Consider the following 19602-nt stretch of genomic DNA (forward strand, 5'->3'; position numbering starts at 1 on the left):
TTCAGGTTTCCCCATAGTGTGTGAGTTACAGAGAGGGTGTGTTCCACTGGTGTATGGATGAGTGACCCATTGTAAGTAGTGTATATAGCAGTGTAAGTCACCACGGTGAATAAGGTGTGGGGGCTCATAAAGCTACATAGTATCTGTTAGATGTCGCTTTGGGGAAAAGCATCTGCTAAATAAATAAATGTATAAGGAAAGTACATGAGAAAAAAGTGTACTTAAAATGTAAATGTAATAATATAAGTTGTAAAGGCATGCGAAATATGTGAAATCATAAAAAAGTCTTTAGAGCTTTTTAAAACCTTGGGGGAGGAGTGACAAAATGGTATAAGAGTGCGATGCAATCTCATATTATGAAGCACTTCATTACTCGACTTCCGTGCCGGGATGAGACAGGCTGAGAATTACAGATGGGAGAGCTAAGAGATGGAAGATGCAAAGCAATATGATCTCAGGAGATCGACGCCGCGTAAGAATTGCAGGCCGATGAAAAAGAGCAAGGTTAGTGCGAGCAGAAATGCAAAAAGAGAGATAAGAGCAAGAGCTCGAAAAGAAAACAAGGACCAGCTGGAATGTGTTGAAGTGAGTAGTCATGCAGAACGTGTAGCCAGACAGAGAGCCAGCGAGGCAAGCAGACACCCAGCGTGGCCGAGAGCTCCGTCTCTTCACCTTACATCTCTTACATAACCGGCTTTCACAGGGTTGCATTCCGTCCACATTGTTTCAGCCCATTCTTGTTTACCGTTGCCTAGGAACGCATGTCCTAAAGTGATACTCGCCCCACCCCATTTCATTTCAGATTTATTCGAAGGCACGTAAAACCAAAAACCGCAAATCAAATGTAATGACAACTTCGGACAGACGGTCTGCTTCTTCGTTAAAGTGATTTTGCAGAATGAAAAAATGGTCTTTTAACCATAATAAATAGTTTAACAAAACTAACCTGTTATCCTCTATGTCTCTCGGTGATGGTCTCATTGATGAGAGACCATCATGCTTTTGTTTTCGGTTTTTTTTTTTATTTTTTTGTACATAACACAGTAACTGGAAACTGTTGCAAGTGTTGCAAGTGGTGTCCAGAAACATGAAGGCTTTTGGCAAAGAACCGTAGAAATAAACAAAATTACTGTGAAGTTTTAAATCTGAGATTTGTTACATTTCTCTGGTCTGCAAGACGTACAGGAATGCTTTTCCTAATAGTTTTTGTGCATTTTACAATATTGTTCAGATGTCTTTTTATCGAAAACTAATGGATGCTATTATGGTGCAGTTGCCACCTGTAAAGACATTTTTTGAGCATGTATTAAATATAAACTTTCATATATGGATGCTCGATGCAAATATCTCCTTGTAAACCTGCTTCATCAGATTAAAATCTGAATTATGCGCAACTAGCATTACTTCTCTATATGACTGTTAGCAAGAAACCCCTGAAATCTCACTACTTAAGGAGACACATAACTGTTCAATTTTGATGCTGGCAGAAAATTTCAGGGCAAAAAAAAAAAAAAAATTTAAAAATCCTTTCAGGAGGAAAAGAAAGATCAAGTGCAGTAATCTGTTCCTAAGAGGGCTTTTGCACTTAACATGCACATTATCTGCATTACTGGGTACATTTCACCAGATGAAAGAAGCTGCAATTTGAGCTGTAAAAAAAAGGAATTCTAAAAAGCAGTGTTTCTTGCTGTTGCAAACTTCTGTGTCGCTGGGTTCTAATTTCCTTTTCACAAATCCGAAATGAAAATGAAGCGTCACATTCGTGGGAACTGAAATCTTTATTACGTCCTGACTGGGATCCAACAGTCAAGGGCTCCGTCTTGCTTTCAGCTGCTATACCAGCTAACACATTTAAAAATATGACGCGTCAATCAGCGTGATGGCAGGTGACACAATTACCAGCGTTTCCTTCCACGTAAAATAACCGCCGAGTGAAAAAAAAAAAAAAAAAGAAAAACGAGGTAGAAATTCATATCTAAACTTTCCAATGATGTGTGTTTGTTTAAAGAATCCGGCTCACTCGCTATTGTAACATTAAAGTTATCTGTCACGCCTGAGCTCCTGAGACTGCTTATTTATTTATTTATTCCTGAACACCGCCCACGTCTGCTCTACATTGCTCTGTGCGTGTGTGTGTGTGTGTATTGATGGGAGGAGGGTGGCACCGAGGGAGATGACAGTTCACTGCATTTTATGATTCACGTATCAAAATGCAGGGCACATGCAGATTATGTGCTGATGTCATCAAGGTTGTGGATACATTTTCAAATGCTGTTTAAGTTCTTTTTTCCTCTTTTTCATTTATTATTATTTTCCAGCTGGCTTGCCGAGAAGGAGGGCATAACTTCTCCTTTTGTGCTCTCGACAGCAGCATGCGAAGTTCAGCGCGCCCTTATGACGGAGGCTTCGCCAGCATATGAAATAACTCGAGTGCCTTTGCTCCCTTCCGCTCAGGAACTTCACACTTTATGAAGTTAAACCACTTGTTCCAAAGCAGGTCAGGCCTACAAAAAAAAAAAAAAATTCCTGGGAGATTTAACCAAAGAAAAGAAAAGCAAATATTTGAACTGCTTGAAAAAAAATGCGTTGTTCTATGTTGGCTCAGTCTAATGATACATTGATATTCATGACATATTCCCTTAAAATCAGAATTCATAATTTTCTCTCTTTTTAATACGAGTTTAAATTTGGAACTAAAACGTTCCTTATTTTTAACCTATAAATTGAAAACCACTGTAACTCTGCACAAGAGAGTTCACCTGCTGCATGAGCGGCTAAAATATGAAAAAAGCTCCAATGGGAAATAATCCTTCATGTAAATATGTGGACTGTATTAAAATGGCATGTGTATAAAACTGCAATCCGACATCATGATGAAAAATGTGCAGTACAGAATTTGTTCAGGCAGCCGGTTTTCGCTCATGAAAATTTGTTGCAAGGTGATAGTGCCATCTACACCTCAGAAAGGAAATTCTGGAAACACAGTTTAAGACCAAAAGTAGCCTTGGACTAAACAAGAATTCAGGATTTCATTTCAGTCATAGTTTGGATAGAAATTCACTTAGTTGCTTGGCTTGTATTGTTTACCAGTAACACTCAGCCCTCACTGCCAGATGAAGTATTAAATTTATCTTTTACACATGAGCATGTTTTATAATAAAGTTACACAGTTTTTTTTAAAAAAAAAAAAAAAAAAACACTTCTTTTGCTTTGATTTATTTGAAAGTGTCAGATTACACTGACAATGTACATGAGCAAACCGCTCTTTTTCTTGCATGTTTTTCCTTTTTTTTTTTTTTTTTTTGTTTTTTTTTTTGCCATAATGTGGGATTATTTGGAGTGCTTGTTCAGTTTATTGTCCTAAACTGCTTCCTTGATCAGGGCCAACTTTTCTAGAGGAGGTCTTTGAAAAAAAATGTGGTGACAAACATGAGCTGCTAAACGAGGACACCTAGAGGACGTGTGACGCATTGCGCTGATTTTAGAGCTGGGGAGCAGCTCAAAGCCCCTGTACACTGTACCAGGTGCGCACAGTGACATTGTCTGCAATCGTGAGTCCGAAGAAAAGTGAGCGTGAGGAAACACTGCTCTACGTCCACTCTAATGATTCATTTAATAACTCTCGAGGGTAACGACGCACTTCCGCACTTTCCGGAAAACCAGTTAGGCCACGCCGCTGTCTTGACGCGCCGAACTCCATCGTGATGGATACATGGCGCCGTACAGCACGGAGCAGCGCCTCTCCAAACAAACACGTCGCCAGAGATTTTTTGCACGTCGGGCGCCGTCGTGGTCTCCGCCAATCGGCGATGTCAGATCGATGCAGGACCTTGAGGTTGCACGCGCCGCGGAGCTCATCGGCGGTGATCTCCGGCGAGGCCGCCTCCTCCTAGAAGCGTGACCTGTCAGGCACATCCCAATTCCCCGTGTGGAGGAGGAGAGCCTCGCTAACAACAGCCACTGACAGGGACGCGCAGCGCGCCTATTATGGCACATCTAGCCTTCCTGCCTGCCTGCCTCGGCTGGGCATCGCCCAGAAGCACGCTTCAAACTCTGCCACGGGCTGAGTTTTACTTCACATTTACAGATCCTCACTCGGCTCCAGATTCCCTCTTTCTTTTATGCTTTTTCACTCCGCAAATTAAAGCAGAATAATGCAGAGAGCAGTCCAGCATTTTTTCTCAATGTTCCCAAAATTAGCACATTTTAATGAGTTAAAAAGCGAAATATGTTTGGAGCAAAGTCGGCCACGTTACGGACTTTTTGATAACGCGCTCGTTCGCAAAAGGGAGAAGAGTCTAACATGTGGGCGTTTCAGAAAAAGAGCCAGACATTTCATGTTCATCTGGCAGGAGTTCTGTCCATGCCAGCCAACTCAATTACATTACATCAGTGTTAGCAGGAGCTATAAATACATTCCCCCTTAAATTATCACTATAATCATCCAGAGCAAACAGAAATACAGGTATATACAATAAACACTTGGACTGTGTGACGTTTGAGTTCATACTTTTAAAATAAATGTGACAACCATCCTTCATATTGTCACTGGAAATGATATTAAAAGGTCTGCGTGGTTGGTGTGGGGTGCGAGCCCTGCCTGGGGTGCTTTGCAATGGACTGGCGTCCCGTCCTGGGTGTGTCCCCTCCCCCTTGTGTTGACGGGTTGGCTCCGGCTCGCCACGACCCCCGCTCGTCCGAGCGGTTGTAGACATTGCAAAAAGATCTACCTGGTTTTTGATGGTAAAATATCTTGCTGTAAAAATGGAGGGAAAGCGTTATTTTTGAAAGTTTCAACCGGCAAAGAAAATAAATGATCTCGTCCGTAACAATATAAAGTGTATTGTTAATGAAAGACAGGCAGGTATAACATGGGGAAGCGCAAAGGCTTGCAAACAGATTCACAGAGATGGCAAATCCTTCTTTTTCTCTTGCAGTCTCTTTTCATAGGGGCCTGTTGAAGTAGCAGCGATGAGCTGGTTTTCGCAAAATTTAATTTACATCCCACATTAGCTCTGCCTTTATGACCAGCGATTATGTCACTCTGAGGCCTCAAAAGCTTGTAAATTCTGTACACCATGATATATGACACTGTACATGACACAAAGCATATTTAATCCCTCATGTGAGGTTTCATTCCGCTGTCATAAACATCCCTAGCCTTCGGCGGTTAGTTTTTTTAAGAAGAAAAGTATCAGAAATAACTGGTTAGTGTCATCAGAGTAGAATAGAGTCAGAAAGTATTTGCGGTGCTATTAGATATCATCTCAATCCAATTATCTTGTCAGAATAAAACATGGGCCTCCATGACGAAAATGTAATTTGCAGCTGTTGTTTCCAAACTTGAACCGTCCGCATGAAAAGCTACTTAACACCTCGATTTCTCCACATGTGGTAACATGCAATATCTGCCTTTCTCTCTGCTCGGATACTAAAATTTGCACCGCGTGAAGAAGCCGATTTGTTTTACCATTGTCATAAGACTGTCCCATGGATGCGGCAAACTGAGGGTCCAGGATATTTACGTTCTGCCCCAAAATGCAACGTTACAAGTTGCGTTGCAGTGGAATCCCAACTTTTCTAAAGTATCTATAATCTAGAGATGCTAGAGCTGTGATCTTCTGTTCAGATGTTGAGCTTTTATGGTTTGTTGGCTGTTTTTTTCATTCTTCCAGTAGCATCTGTGACTTTTGGTTCAGGAATTGAAGGATAACTGGTAGTGTAGCGGTTAGAGCTGCTGTGCTTCAACCCCAATGTTGCAGGTTCGATTTCCCCACCTCAGGCTGAAGCACCCCTAAGCAAAGTACTTACCCTAAATTGCTCTGCTAGTATTACCAGCTGTATAAATAGATACCTAATCATAGGTAGACTAGCACTGTAAGTTGCTCTGGGCGGGAGAAAAAGCCTCAGTAAAATGAATAAATATAATAGGGAATAATGGATGCACTAAGCATGTCTGCATGAGCATTACAGCTAGAATAATGAGAATAAAAAATGCAACTGTACTGAATATTCAAGTCTTTTCTGCAAATGCTCAGCAAAACTGGCAGAATTAAATGAACTCGGAGCTTATCGGAACGTGCTGCGATGACATAGGCTCCGCCAGCATTGATTTAGCCGCGCTGAATTCAGCGTGTATTAGAACACAACCTCTTGTGCAGAACGATTTGATGAATGAGAAGAAATGCATCGCTGGTTTCGCTGTGTGATATTCACGGAAGCCATCTATAATAGGTGCGTATGTACACAGCATGACCCGAGCACAACGTACCGAGCACGGGTGAGGCGTCACGTCTGGCCCACACCGGGGCAAAGTTCTCCAGGCAACAGGGCTGCAGCCGAAGGGCTTTCATTTGCAAGCACGGCAAACAAAAATTCTTGACACAGCTCTTTAAAGAACAGAGATTAACACTGTGACATTAATGGGACAGAGACAGTAAGGAAAACAAAATGAATAAATGGGTAAAAAAGTGTAGGCAGCTTAATAATGTAGGTCATTCTGGAGCAAAGCATCAGAAAATAAATAAACGTAAATGCAAACCAATAAATTGTAACCTCATTCCAAATAAAAAAAGAAATAGACAAGGTAGCAGGCTAGCGTTTGTCTGAGACAGCAGGTGGCATAGCTGTTAAAGCTGCCACCTTCCAGTTGAAGGACTCAGGCTTGAATCCCCGTAGTGCCCTTGGACAATATACTTACCTTAAGTTGCTCCTGTAAAAATGAACACCTGCATGAAGAGGATGATCCACTGTAAGTTATCTTGGTGAGAAAAACACCCATTAAATGAATAAATGCAAATGAAATTTGAACACCTCTATCTCAGTCTATTCCCTTCCCCTCCAAGCCCAGCTGGCTCTTTTTATAGACGTCATTATGAGCGGAGGCAAGCTGGTCATCATCACCTGCTAGCTGCACACAAAGGCCTGAAGATTAATTGCCAAGACCATGAGCGCAGCTAAACTGAGGGAACACTTTTCTGTATATTGCCTGTAAAATGTAGATAGGAATACACTGTTACAAAATGAATCTGTATTTCATAACTGATGTTTGTTAAAGCAACATTTTTGGAGGGAAAAATATGCATACGACCAACTGTCAGACACATATGAGGTATACGAACACCGATCGACCTTCACGCTCCTGCATGTGCAAACCCACCGCCGCTCCACTTCCACCCCTCTTTTGTCCAAAAGTGTCCCGACCGGGACGGGGGCTCAAAAAGCTCACTGGAAAGCAGGTGCAAGCCCTCCAGTGGACTCTGAGCTAAGATGGAAAGTACAGCAAGGATTCGCCCAAATGCACAATTACAGTCTAAAATGTCCAAATCCTCCTGGCGAAATTTCAACTCTTGCTGTTGTAGCTCGAAAGACCCGCCCACTCTATAGGTTTCAGGTGAAACATGAAATACTGATACTTCAGTTTTTCTACACAGGTAATTAACAAAAATATCACTTTGTTTTGCAGTAAGGGGAATGCGGTGGCGCAGCAGGTTTGACCGGGTCATGCTTTCTGGTGGGTCTGGCGTTCGAGTCCCGCTTGGGGTGCCTTGCGATGGACTGGCGTCCTGTCCTGGGTGCGTCCCCTCCCCCTCCAGCCTTGCATCCTGTGTTGCTGGGTTGGGCTCCGGCTTGCTGCGACCCCCGCTTGGGACGAGTGGTTTCAGACTTTGTTTTGCAGTTGACATATTGCTGCCAAATGGAAAATGTCTACATTAAACTGCATATATATTGTTGTTGGAGAAACAATGAGTCAAACTTCACAGATGTGGTGTAAATAGAGTTTCAAAGGCACACATGCAAAAAGCCAACAAAAAATAGATATTTCTATTAAATATCATTCAGCAATGTTGCAGTAAAGTCATGATTTGAGTCATAGACCAGACCATTTGCTGAGTCCAAGTCATTCAAATTAAAGTCTGAGTCACTGGATCTAAGAAAAATCGTAAGGATCTCAAAGTAATAACTTCAGAGCAGTGGTTCAAAGGGTGAGTGCTTAATATCATGTTTGGTCTAAAATAAAAACTTAAATTAGAGCAAACAGCCTTGCCACTTAGACTTTATGAAAATTACACGTGCCTTACAGCCTGAGACTTATTTCAAATCCTGCAACTAGGATTTTGAAGACTCAGTCACTCTGAGTCATGTTAAAAACTGTGGATTTGAGTATTGTATTAAAACACTACCAGTCAGTAGATATTCGTTCACCTGGGTAATTTTACTGCACCAGTTCAGGGTAAGTACCTTACTTAAAGGTACTACAGCAGGAAGGGGGATTCAAACCTGCGTCTCTTGACTGCGAGGTGATGCCACTAACCACCGCACCACCTGCTGGCTCTGTTTGTAACTCTTTCTTTTCAATGCTGGTGCTCAAGATTTTATTAAAAATATAGAAATTTAAGAGAAGGATCTGGGACAGATTATATCTTGAAGGGTGTTTACATTTCCATTAATTTTGAAAGCGGTGAGCTGGCATCTCACCAATACCAATGAGCGGTGGGCCTTTTCACCGGTACCCTCAAAGACATCGGTACTTGAGTCATCCCTTCCAGCATCCACTGGCTCAGACCTCCACCTTACCTTCTGAGCCCTCCTTGAGACCATTAAATAAGTTCGGTGTTCAAGAGATCCCACAGACGTTCAGGTTTCTAGGGCCAATGTTACCGCAAGGAGGCCAGAGCTGGAGTTCACTTGCTTTAACCTTGAGACCCCTTTGAGGGAAGTGTGTTGGTGCTTATACTACACACTCACCAGCTTCAACTGCAGAGAGTTGTGCCAAAGTAAATGTATTTCTGAATAATAAAGTTAAATGTATTTTTAATAAATAAGATGTATTTCCACTATTGACATATAATTAATTCAGTTTGTATCCATTTGTATGTGTTAAAACCTAAAAGGTGTGATATTACTATGCGCTCGTATAGTTTTGGACAACAAAAACCACCGGAGCTGTTTAAGACTTGCAATTTAAGGAATTAATAAGTAAAGTGAAATGCATTCTTTTATCTAACAGCCTCCCAGAGGATCTGTTATCTGACAGCTGTCGACATTTAACCGTCAACCTCAAACAGAATTATTTCGGTTCTGTTTAAATCTGTTCCCAAAGATCATTATTATTGCATAGCTTGTTGCTACCCTTATTCAACAAGACTGGAATACATTATTCAAAAACTAGAAACGATTTAACAGAAGTGCTTTATATTACTAGGGACACCGTGAAAAATAAAAAATCTAAATAATGTATGAATGAATCATTTACATTTGCATGTCCTACATGAGTTTCCCAGCATTTTAAAGCTACAGTGCAGTTCAACGAGGATTTCACGAGAAATAATCAGTATTCCAGCTGTTGTTTAGAGACAGTTAAAACCAATATTGAAAATTACAGCCACAAAAAGCAACATTAAATAGAACAGCAGCAAATGTTCACAAAGTACTGTGAATATATATTGTAAATAGGAAGTAGTGCGTTTTGTTTCTTAATTGGATTTAATGAAATAACAGGTTTGTTGAGAGAAGGCTCACCTGCGACTTTAATTTTGTACATTTTTTTTATTTTTTAATTTAAATTTTAATTTTTCCGCTGTGGGTTTGAGCGGGTCCGGGTCTGGAGTTTGTGTCCCTCTTGGGGTGCCTTGCAAAGGACTGGCGTCCCGTCCTGGGTGTGTCCCCTCCCCCTCCAGCCTTATGCCCTGTGTTGCCGGGTTTGGCTCCAGTTCCCCACAACCCCGGATGGGACAAGTGGTTTCAGACGATGTGCTTTTCAGCTAATATGGAAGAAAGGAATAGAACATTTTTACTAAGAGCGGTAGGAATATATTATACTGTATTCCTGGTGTTGATGATGATGATGATGATGATGATGATGATGCCTATATATCTATATATTGTGTAAGGCTGTTGAAAGGCCTCGTCAGTATTTCTTGAAGTGCTAATATATCAACAACAGAAATCTATTAAATCAGTCATCTGAAGAACAAGACATCATATATCGTACAGATTAAATAAAGATTTTTGTATAGCATTATTAGAACAGCAGCCCAGTTTCCCAACAGTGAGATTAAATGATTATGAAGTTCATGTTTCACAGCATGTTATCTTGTTTCATATTTACTTGAACACTGTAGCACGCTATAGATGTGATGACTGTGAAATTTTGCCATTTTGAAGTCATCGTATTAAAAGTGACAAAAAATGAAGATTTAATCAGCATAATTAATTAATCCTCTTATCTGACATGCGTGACATCACAGCAAAACCTAAAGCAAGAGTGAGACAACGTTGCAGTAGTAGCTGTATCGGCATATACTGCATATGCAGTATCACGACTGGCTATCAACCTAAGGGCGATAACGCAGAGTAGTAATAGAAAGACAGACGGAAAGGGCAATCATGATGCGTGTATCGGTATTTCAGCTCTATATAGTCCTGCACAGGGATTTATAAGGCTGTGAGTGGAATGTTCTGAGAGCTCAAGATTATTATAAGACATTAATTTGCAGCCTGAGACAGAAACTGGACAGTCCCTTTAGCCACGTTCAACGGTCAGCACCAGAAATAAAATTCTCCACTAGTGTTTGTAGTGTCGCTGAGAAATTCATAGGCTGGACCATATTTTTCTGCCATATTTTGGCCTTATTTCACATACTGGAAGGGATTACCAGTTACTTTTATCCCTAGAGCTCCTGGGAGGGAGCATCCACCTAAGAGCTGCTGCTCTGTGTTTGCGGCGTTATAAAGGGAGGCGCCTGGAAAGTTTATATGGCCCATACCAGCCGAATGGCTCCGTTTATCTTGCCAGTGGTACTTGCAAAATGTATTAAGAGCCTCTTGGCGAAGTACAGCTGTGTGGGACAGCAATGCTGCTGAAACACAAGACATAAACACAGCACACAGCGTGCTCCTCGCCAGCCAGCTGGGCCTTCGACGCGCACCGGCAGCATACTATCATGTGAAAGAGATACAAAAATCTCACAGATGCAAATTCGTCCCCAAGTGCCAACATTTCCATGAGTCCAAGTCGCTTGCGGAGATGCGAGAGATCGGTTTGTTCGAGATTTTCGCAGCGATGTGCTAGACTGCCCAACTCCTGCTAACCTGGAAGTGACTTTGGGGAAAGGTGTCTGGTAAATGAATAAATATACTTGTAAATGTACCCAACGTAGTTTAACAGCTGGGTTTATAAGATATAATATATAATAATCTAATATAATATTGTATATTATAATATATGTTATATAACAGCTGCATTTAGATTTCTTCAAGCCCAACCCTCGGTGAACATCATGTAGGGGAACTGAAATCTGTGTTAATAATGTTTAATCTTCCAGATAATTGTCAAAGCTGTTTCAAGACACAAGACAGCTTATTGCCAAAATTACGCTGTTTCCAAAACTGCAGTACCCACAGAAAGGTACTAGTGTGGATTACAATACCACACACTGCAGTTTTAGTTCTTTAGTTTTTTTTTGGTGGATGGCTTTGCCTGAAGGTCTCCTTTCAACATCCTACACCTTCTGGATTTTAATGAAGTTTCTAGATTTACTTGGTTGATGCATGTATCTAATGCCACCTACGCAACTTTACTCATTCAGCAGTTGGAAGTGTTTGCTGAAGAGATATAGGAGAAGTGCCTTGCTCAAGGTTACAACAGTAGAGTGCCGCCTGGGAATGGACCGTGTAACATTCTGGTGGCAAGTTCTTTAACCGTTAAGGTACTTGCTTTGTCTGCCACTCTCACCTCTATGCTCCAGTCTACTCAGGTGTGTTCACGATCAGTCTTCTGAGGACCTTCTGGTAGACCAGGGTGAGAGTATGACACCTCTCTGCAATCAAAGTGCCCATAAACCTCATTCACCCTTTGAGGTCCTCATAAAACTTTACATGACTTCAGACTGACACTAAAAAAAATCATTTTTTTAAATTAAAATTACTTATTAAAGAGCTTCCAAAAAATAAAAGTGATTTTACCCCAATGTATTTATTAAAACATTTTGCTTATTCAAAGCTATGCTGAAACATTAAAACCCTTAGTGTGTGCTTCTCCAGAATGAACCTCTGAAACGGTGGGCCCGTGTTGGCAACAGCCGAAAATGAATATTCACACTTGCTTAGCATTTTATTTGAAGTCCTAACATCATTTATGATTAATTGCCAACATGCTACTGCGTGAGAGCTAAATATTCCCCTGTAGACCATGTTAAGTTCCCCTCCGCAGAGTCTCTCTCCGGACGTTTACGGAGCAAAGCGGAGAGGCCCAGGCGGCACTGCCCGTGGGAGCGGTGAGTCACAGTGGTTTCAGCACGGTCGGCACAATGCAAGGAACTGTGAACATTTTTGAGCTGCCAGACGGAAGCCAGATTAGTTTGGGTTTGCATGTTCCACTCCACGGTATACATTTACTTTTGTTTATTTAGCCGACGCTTTTCTCCAAAGTGACTTAGAGCGTTAAGCTACTTAGTTATTTATCAGTTTGTACAGCTGGGTTATTTTACTGGAGGGTAAGGAGCTTGATCAAAGGTACTTCAGCAGGAGAGGGGATTTGAACCTGTGACCTTTGAGTCCAAAGGTGGAAACACTAATGGGCTTAGCTAGCCCAAACCAGGGAGGTAGTTATGACAGACTAGGCTGTCCCAGTATGACTAATTACATGCATCCATAGGAAGAAACAACCATCCATCATATTGACAAGACACAAAACACTACAACGTCACAACATTGTGTGTGTGTGTGTGTGTGTGTGTGCACACATTTGCTATGTGTCAGATGAATGTGTACAGGTATTCCGGGTTTTGGCATGGCCATTATGTGTAATCTTTGAGGTTTTAAATATGGTATGGTCTAAAAGGGGTGGAGCTTGGGTATATAAGTAGGCCCTGAGTACAACTAAAAAGGAAGATGAGGTGCTTAAGACCTTGATGTTGAAAGCAAGTAGTTGTACAACAAGGTTTAGACCTGCACTTTTCACAAGAAAATTTGAACCTTTCATTGGATCTGCATTTCTGTAGCTCTGATTTTGCCATCTAAGAAATCACTGGCTCTAGTGCTCTCTCTGCCAACCCTCTCTTTACTCAGGAACCTCGGTGTGAGAGTACACACGTACAGTGGCTGAAATTGCTTGGCCCAAGTGGGAGCGCACAAAGGATGGGATGCCTGTCCATCGCAAGGCACCCCAAGCAGGACTTGAACCCCAGACCCGCCAGAGAGCAAGACCTGGCCAAACCTGCTGCACCACTGCCTCCCCTTACAGTAAGAGTAGTTAAATCATTACTTCATGTCACTGAAAAACTGAACAAGAGGATGTTAATGGGTACTACTGACATTCTGTATCAATGGTCAAATACACTGCAGTGGAGTATTCACCTTATTGCCAAGCTTTGTCAAGTTTTCTTTGAGAATTCTGCTTTATCAAGGGAAGTGCCCCATTTGTGATAATAAAGATGAATTTGACAAGAAGTGGTCCGGAGTGTGACTGTTTAAACTGCTCTTTCACAACGATGATTTTTATTTTGTTATACATGACAGGATCATTCAGCAAACTGTGACAAATTTATTTGCTATATTTTTTACTCTTTGGACACTTTGGAACCATTTTCTAGTCACTTTTCATTTGACTTTTCCCAGTGTTTTTTTCCCAGTTTTGGAAACATTGAAAAACATGGTGAATTAAGATCACAAAAACAAGTGTACCTTTACTGCTGGTTTGTACTGGACTTCTTTACATTTATTCATTTAACAGATGTTTTTCTCCAAAGTCAATGACAGAGATTGTCCTCTATGGTTTTTACATGACAATACTTAGAAGTTACAAAGCAGGTTAAATTAACATGCATAATTAGCATATCCATCATATCTTTCGGGCACTTTTGCATATCAAATCAAGGCCTCCTGTTGGAAAAATTAAATGAGCATGCAACTATTCCTTTGTAGGTTGAATTAGATCATCATGTTAACCTTTATTACTTGGAATGTGTTTTTTCCATCAAGACAAATAACACCAGTTAGCGAATCTGTTGTCACAGTTTATAGTTTTATGCATAAGTGAACACGCCCCCTTAGAGCAGAGGACAGACATGCGCGGCGTGTAAATGGAGCAGCACATCGCCATGGCTGTGGATTTTGGAACAACATGAATCGGAGACATGTTGCTGAGAGACTTTGTTGGTGGAGAGATCCCCAGATCACAGGAGAGCCGGAGGACAGCAGTGGAGTCTCAGGAAGGCGTGACGAGAGCAGAGAAAGGGGAGGGAAGGAGAGGGATGAGGAAGGGGGGAGGTTGGTGCCTTCAGGGCAATGGCGTCGCCGTTTTGGTTAATTGCCATGTGACATCCTCAGCACAGCAAGGCTGCCAGGATCCCACGGATTCGAAGTGGTACGGAATTGAGGGCACGCATCCATCAATGCACAGAGCATCTGGGCCTTAAGTGGGCATCCAAAATTCAAGGCAGTTCAGCACTATCTAATTTATGTCAAACGAAATATTGTAAGGGCTCGATTACCAGACTCCGAAAACGTTGGATAATACGGAAATATTGCACGCGAGAAAGCTGTCTTATTCCATATCGCTTTTTTCCAACAATCGAGCCAATCGACACTAATTGTGGAATCAGGGTGCCCTTCGGTGAGTTCTTTCTGGAAAATCAGAGCTTTCCGTTGCAGTAAAGGGCCTGAGATAAACATGTCTTTGTGTCTGCTGTGTGATTCATGGGAAGGCTTTGCTCACCTTTTCATTTTTACGTCTCCTCGTACTTTTTCTACAGTTTTTTCCCATAGTTAGAGGCACGATCGGAGCACCACATCTCTACTTGCGTCTCTTCCAGACGCCAGCTGTAACTCTTCCCGCACCAAGGTCGACTGCACTTCTTTTTCTGCCATGGTTTCCAGCACCCGAGACACACCACACGGTGGTATTGGTAAGCGGTCAATCTCGTGAGCCAGTCATTATCTTGTTCTTTGTATCAGTTCCTTTCGTATCTGACTAAATGTGCAGGCCTTGAAGCAGATGATGTCACGTGGTATGCTTGGTCGGATATGTCAGATATTCCAGCAAAATATCCAAAGATCAGTTAATTGAGACTTTACTGATTCAGAAAATGTTCCTCTAAACAAACACTAAAAGGGGCAGCTTGTAGCATAGTGGTTAGAGCTATTGCCTTTGGACCCAGCTTGCAGGTTTGAATCCCACTACTGACTATAGCACCCCTGAGGAAAGTACTTACCCTAAATTGCTACTGGAAGGAAAAGAAAAACGGCCAGCTGTATAAATGGGTAAAGAACTACAGATAGTTTGAGAAAAGTGTCAGCTAAATGAGCATGTGTGCATTCAGTTTATTGACTTATTGATTAAGTTGGTGTGATTGGACTGGAAATCCATCCCAAGCGTACCCTCCCTCATGCCCTTGGCTTCCAGGATAGGCTCTGGCATACCACATTTTCACATTGCATAATCAGCAGTGACTGAGTGCTATGGCCACCTAAGACACAATGTGTGGCCATGGGACACAGGCAAACCGTTTTATCTTGAATGGTGGACAGGGTGCTAAATATGACAGTAAAAGGGTGCCCGATGCCACCTCATTCCTTGGTAAGAGTAGTGAAATATAGAGTGCCGTGAAGGACAGCTAGTAGGATGCTCGGTGAAGAATGGAGGCAAACACTTGTTTGAAAAGTCTCCATATCCATTTCCTGGTGGCGGCCACCTGTTCTTTTTTTCCTGCCGTGAAAAATGACCCCATCGCTGAGGGAGGAAAAAACATTGTTGCTGTCACAGCGCGCGGTGATGAGTTTCTCTCTGTTACCTGTTGCCCTCCAGGTTCGAGATGTCAGCTCTTTTAATGGTGTTCATCAAAGCCAGTGTGTGGAGAGTCTTCACCTTCACACAGCTTTTGTTAGGAAATTGTGTCTAAATCCTATGGGTTATCATCATCATTATTAGTATTATTTTGTTGTGTTTCTTGTTATTGTCACTGCATTTATTTATTCCAAGCAATTTTGCAACAAAGCTTTGTTACCTGGCTCAAGGGAACAACAGGCGTCCTTTTTTCCCGTAGCAAAATGAAATGCCAAATGAAGTTATTACTTAACTATCAGTTGAACATCAACCACTAAGACTGTATCTTTTTGTGGTGTAGTAGCTTGTGTGTCCCAATGACTCAAAGAACTGTACTGGTTGGAGCATAGTCCCTTGCAGGTTCAACTACATTGGATAGGTGTTGTGGAAAGGGGCCAGAAAGAAACAGTCCACTGGTTCTCCAGGTTGGGGGTTGGGCACAGAGCTAAGGATCGCACTCTATAAAACACATTCTGTTACGGAAACTGCGACAATTACCAGATGTGTACGTAAAGCCAATGTTAATTTGAGCCAATCACTTGGCAATATGACCAACCCTGATGAAAGCCTGCTACAGGAAGTTAGGAGTGCAAAATCAAATCTACTTGGACTCAAAAACAACATTGATGTAGGAACATGGAATGGCCAAACCCTGTTTGAGGCATCAAAAATAACTCAAGCCCTCACTGAGGTGGAGAGATACAAGCTAGACATTATTGGTATTAGTGAGTCCCACTGGACTGGTGCTGGAAGACAGATGACTAATAATGGCTCAGTTATACTGCATTTTGGACAGAAAGACAGTCACAAACATGGTGTATCCATCACAGTCTCAAAAGCAAAAGTTAATATCTTGCTTGAATAAGAACCCATCAATGACAGGTTGATCAGCGCACACTTTAACTCTAAGCACTGTAAATTCACCATCCTGCACTGCTATGCACCAATAAAGGAAGTGGAGGACTCGGATGAAGATGACTGGTAGGAAGCCCTAAAACTGGCCGTCGCAAAAGTACCTCAATATGACATGTTACTGATCATGAGAGTGTGGTATAATGTAGCCAGTAAAGATATCTATTGAAGAATTGCATAAGAAGACCAAATGGTGCAGGTACAGCATGGTTCAAGAGAAGTGTCAATGCATGAGATGGCTTGGACACATACTAAGAACAGACTAGCAATGTATCCCAACAGTTGCTCTCAGGAAGGCCAAGAACTACTTGGAGAAGGACTGTAATATCTGAGCTAAAGGAGGTGAATCTTAGATGGGGAGAGGCACAACATGTTGCAAATGATGGGGAAAGATGGAGACAATTTGCTGAGGCCTTATGTCCCAAACCGGGGATGAAATGAAAAAGAGAGAGAGAGAGATCAGCTGAACATGAAATGAGATGTGAAGTTTATATTTATTGTTATTCATTGTTAATATTCCGCAAGGGCTTTACATTTTTTTTATTACTCACCTACTAGTCATCAGGTTCTTTACTTCTACCATGAATAAAGTCGGTACTAAAACATCTGTGACCTCCCAAATGTTGAGGAAAATCACCTCCCGTTTTTGCCATGGTGATTTTTTATTTTTTTTGTTGTTTTGTTTTTGAACCGTACTGCAAGAATAGAGTAAAAGACACATGCAGCTCATGGGGTTCCATTGTGGGCACGTGCATGTTCATATCAAATAAGGCACAACACAGCTGACAAAAATGGTGCAGCTCTCCTGGCATATACACTCTAGTAATGCGGCTGAGCCATTCTAGTCCCCCCTCCCCCCGAATAAAGAGTTTTGTACAAACAGACAGCTGAGGCCTGCCTGTGAAATCTGCTGTCATCCAAAATGATTGTAATTGGGATTTTTAATACAACGAATTGAAAGAAGGATCTTCTCCCTCTGCCATTATTTTTTTCTATAAAACAAATGTGTGAATTTGATTAAAACAGCCATTTTACTCCACTAATAGCAGCCACCGTAAATGCCATCATTAATGACCGAGGCATGTGATCCGTGGTAATTAGCAGCCGGCTCAGCGGTGATAAGATCGTTGGCATGGGATCACAGGCATTAATGGAGCCTGAACCTTCTGCACTTTGGAGAAGGACATCTGCTGCCAGCAGGTATCTCGGGCCGCAATGTCATGTGACAAACCCCACGATTCCCTGGCACGTTAAGAGCGAAGCCATATAGCCCACTGTACGTCCCCCCGGTTAACCAACGTTGCCGTCATCGTCCTTGTTTACTGGTGACAAATGCGACTACACACGGAGTACCAGATGGCAGGACTGCATCATAAATCTAGGAAACAAGACAGCTGATAAATGGCACTGTGATGTAAATGCCGTTTAATGTATGTGCTGCTGTCCTCTGGGATGAACCGTAAAGCGAATTCTGTGTTGACCTTCACTTTGAACAGTTCCAGCTATTCCTAATACAGGCTCTAAAAAACAGATAAATTAAAGACCAAAGAAACAGCTAACAGCCATTTGAATTCAGGGTCTTATGTCTCTGGGTATTTTTAAAAGCTTGTAGCCCATTCTCTACCACACTATAGGACCCGACAAAGAAACACATTGCTGTCTCACAGCTAAACAGTACAACACAGCACTTTTAATAGGAGGGTTTTCCCCCCATCATTTTACAGTAAACAACTTTAATGTGGATTAATATCAATAAAAGATAACAGAATAAACTGGCATCCTGTCCACATTGTATCCTGTCTCACCGACAATGCTGCCAGCGTAAAGGAACACAGAGGGCCTCTCCAGAAAAACAGAATTAATAATTAGAAACCTTAAAGTAAATTTTCAGTTTATTTTTGCTTTTTCTGGTGTTGTTAACGAACATAAGCCATGAGTAAATTGGAGGATTAAGCAGTGTTATTAAGCTTTCATTGATTATGACATAGCGGGTGGACTTACAATTAGGAGTTACAAACAGACTTCTGGTCCAAATTGCATTCATAAGTTAAGTAAAAGAGTGCAAATATATATCTGCTCCTGTGTTCAAATTCTTGTGAAAGGATGCTTCATATATGTCGGAAAGTATTGAGTTTTCACTGCAATAAATGGAGTACCATATTTCCTTTGAATTTATTTATGGATTTTCCTATGAGGGGCCTTTGCTTCCATCAGATTCCAGTAGGGACCATGGCCTAGAAAATGTTAAAAACCTCTGGTTTAAGACCAGAAGCACATATTGTCTGCAACATGTATTGATGGCACAATGATTCAGGGGGTTTAGGCTCACACTCTGACAGGTACAGACACATGCACTGATGTGCTGCTGGTGGCTGGCTGGCCAGGACCCAGCAGAAAACATATCTTGTTACAGCATCTCTGTTCCTGTTGCTAGACCCCAGCAGAAAGTGACCACCTTGTGGCAATTTACTCCCCTAATTAGCAAGGGCTTCCTCTGCTAATGATACATGTTCTCCATTGTCAACGCTGTGACCTGCTGAGCTTCCAGGTGATGTCAGGGGACAACATCCCTCCAGAGAGCGCCATGCCGGCAGTCGAGGACAACTACCTCCTCGTGTCACCATCATAAGGGCATGTAGACCAGATGTCAGTGTGATGAGGATGTCTTCATAAGATGGGTCATATTCTTCATGTAGCAAAGGGATTCCTGAAAATTCTGAGTTTTACTACACAAATGAGCTTTAAGTACACAGAACTACAAATCCTATAAATACTTAATTTTACATCCAGTTGAGTTTTGTGTCATACCTCCAGTGAGATAAAATTGTGGAATTTTGCCAGCATTGTTATTTTGATAATGCATG

Source organism: Scleropages formosus, chromosome 9, assembly GCF_900964775.1.
Source record: "Scleropages formosus chromosome 9, fSclFor1.1, whole genome shotgun sequence".
NCBI lineage: Eukaryota > Metazoa > Chordata > Actinopteri > Osteoglossiformes > Osteoglossidae > Scleropages > Scleropages formosus.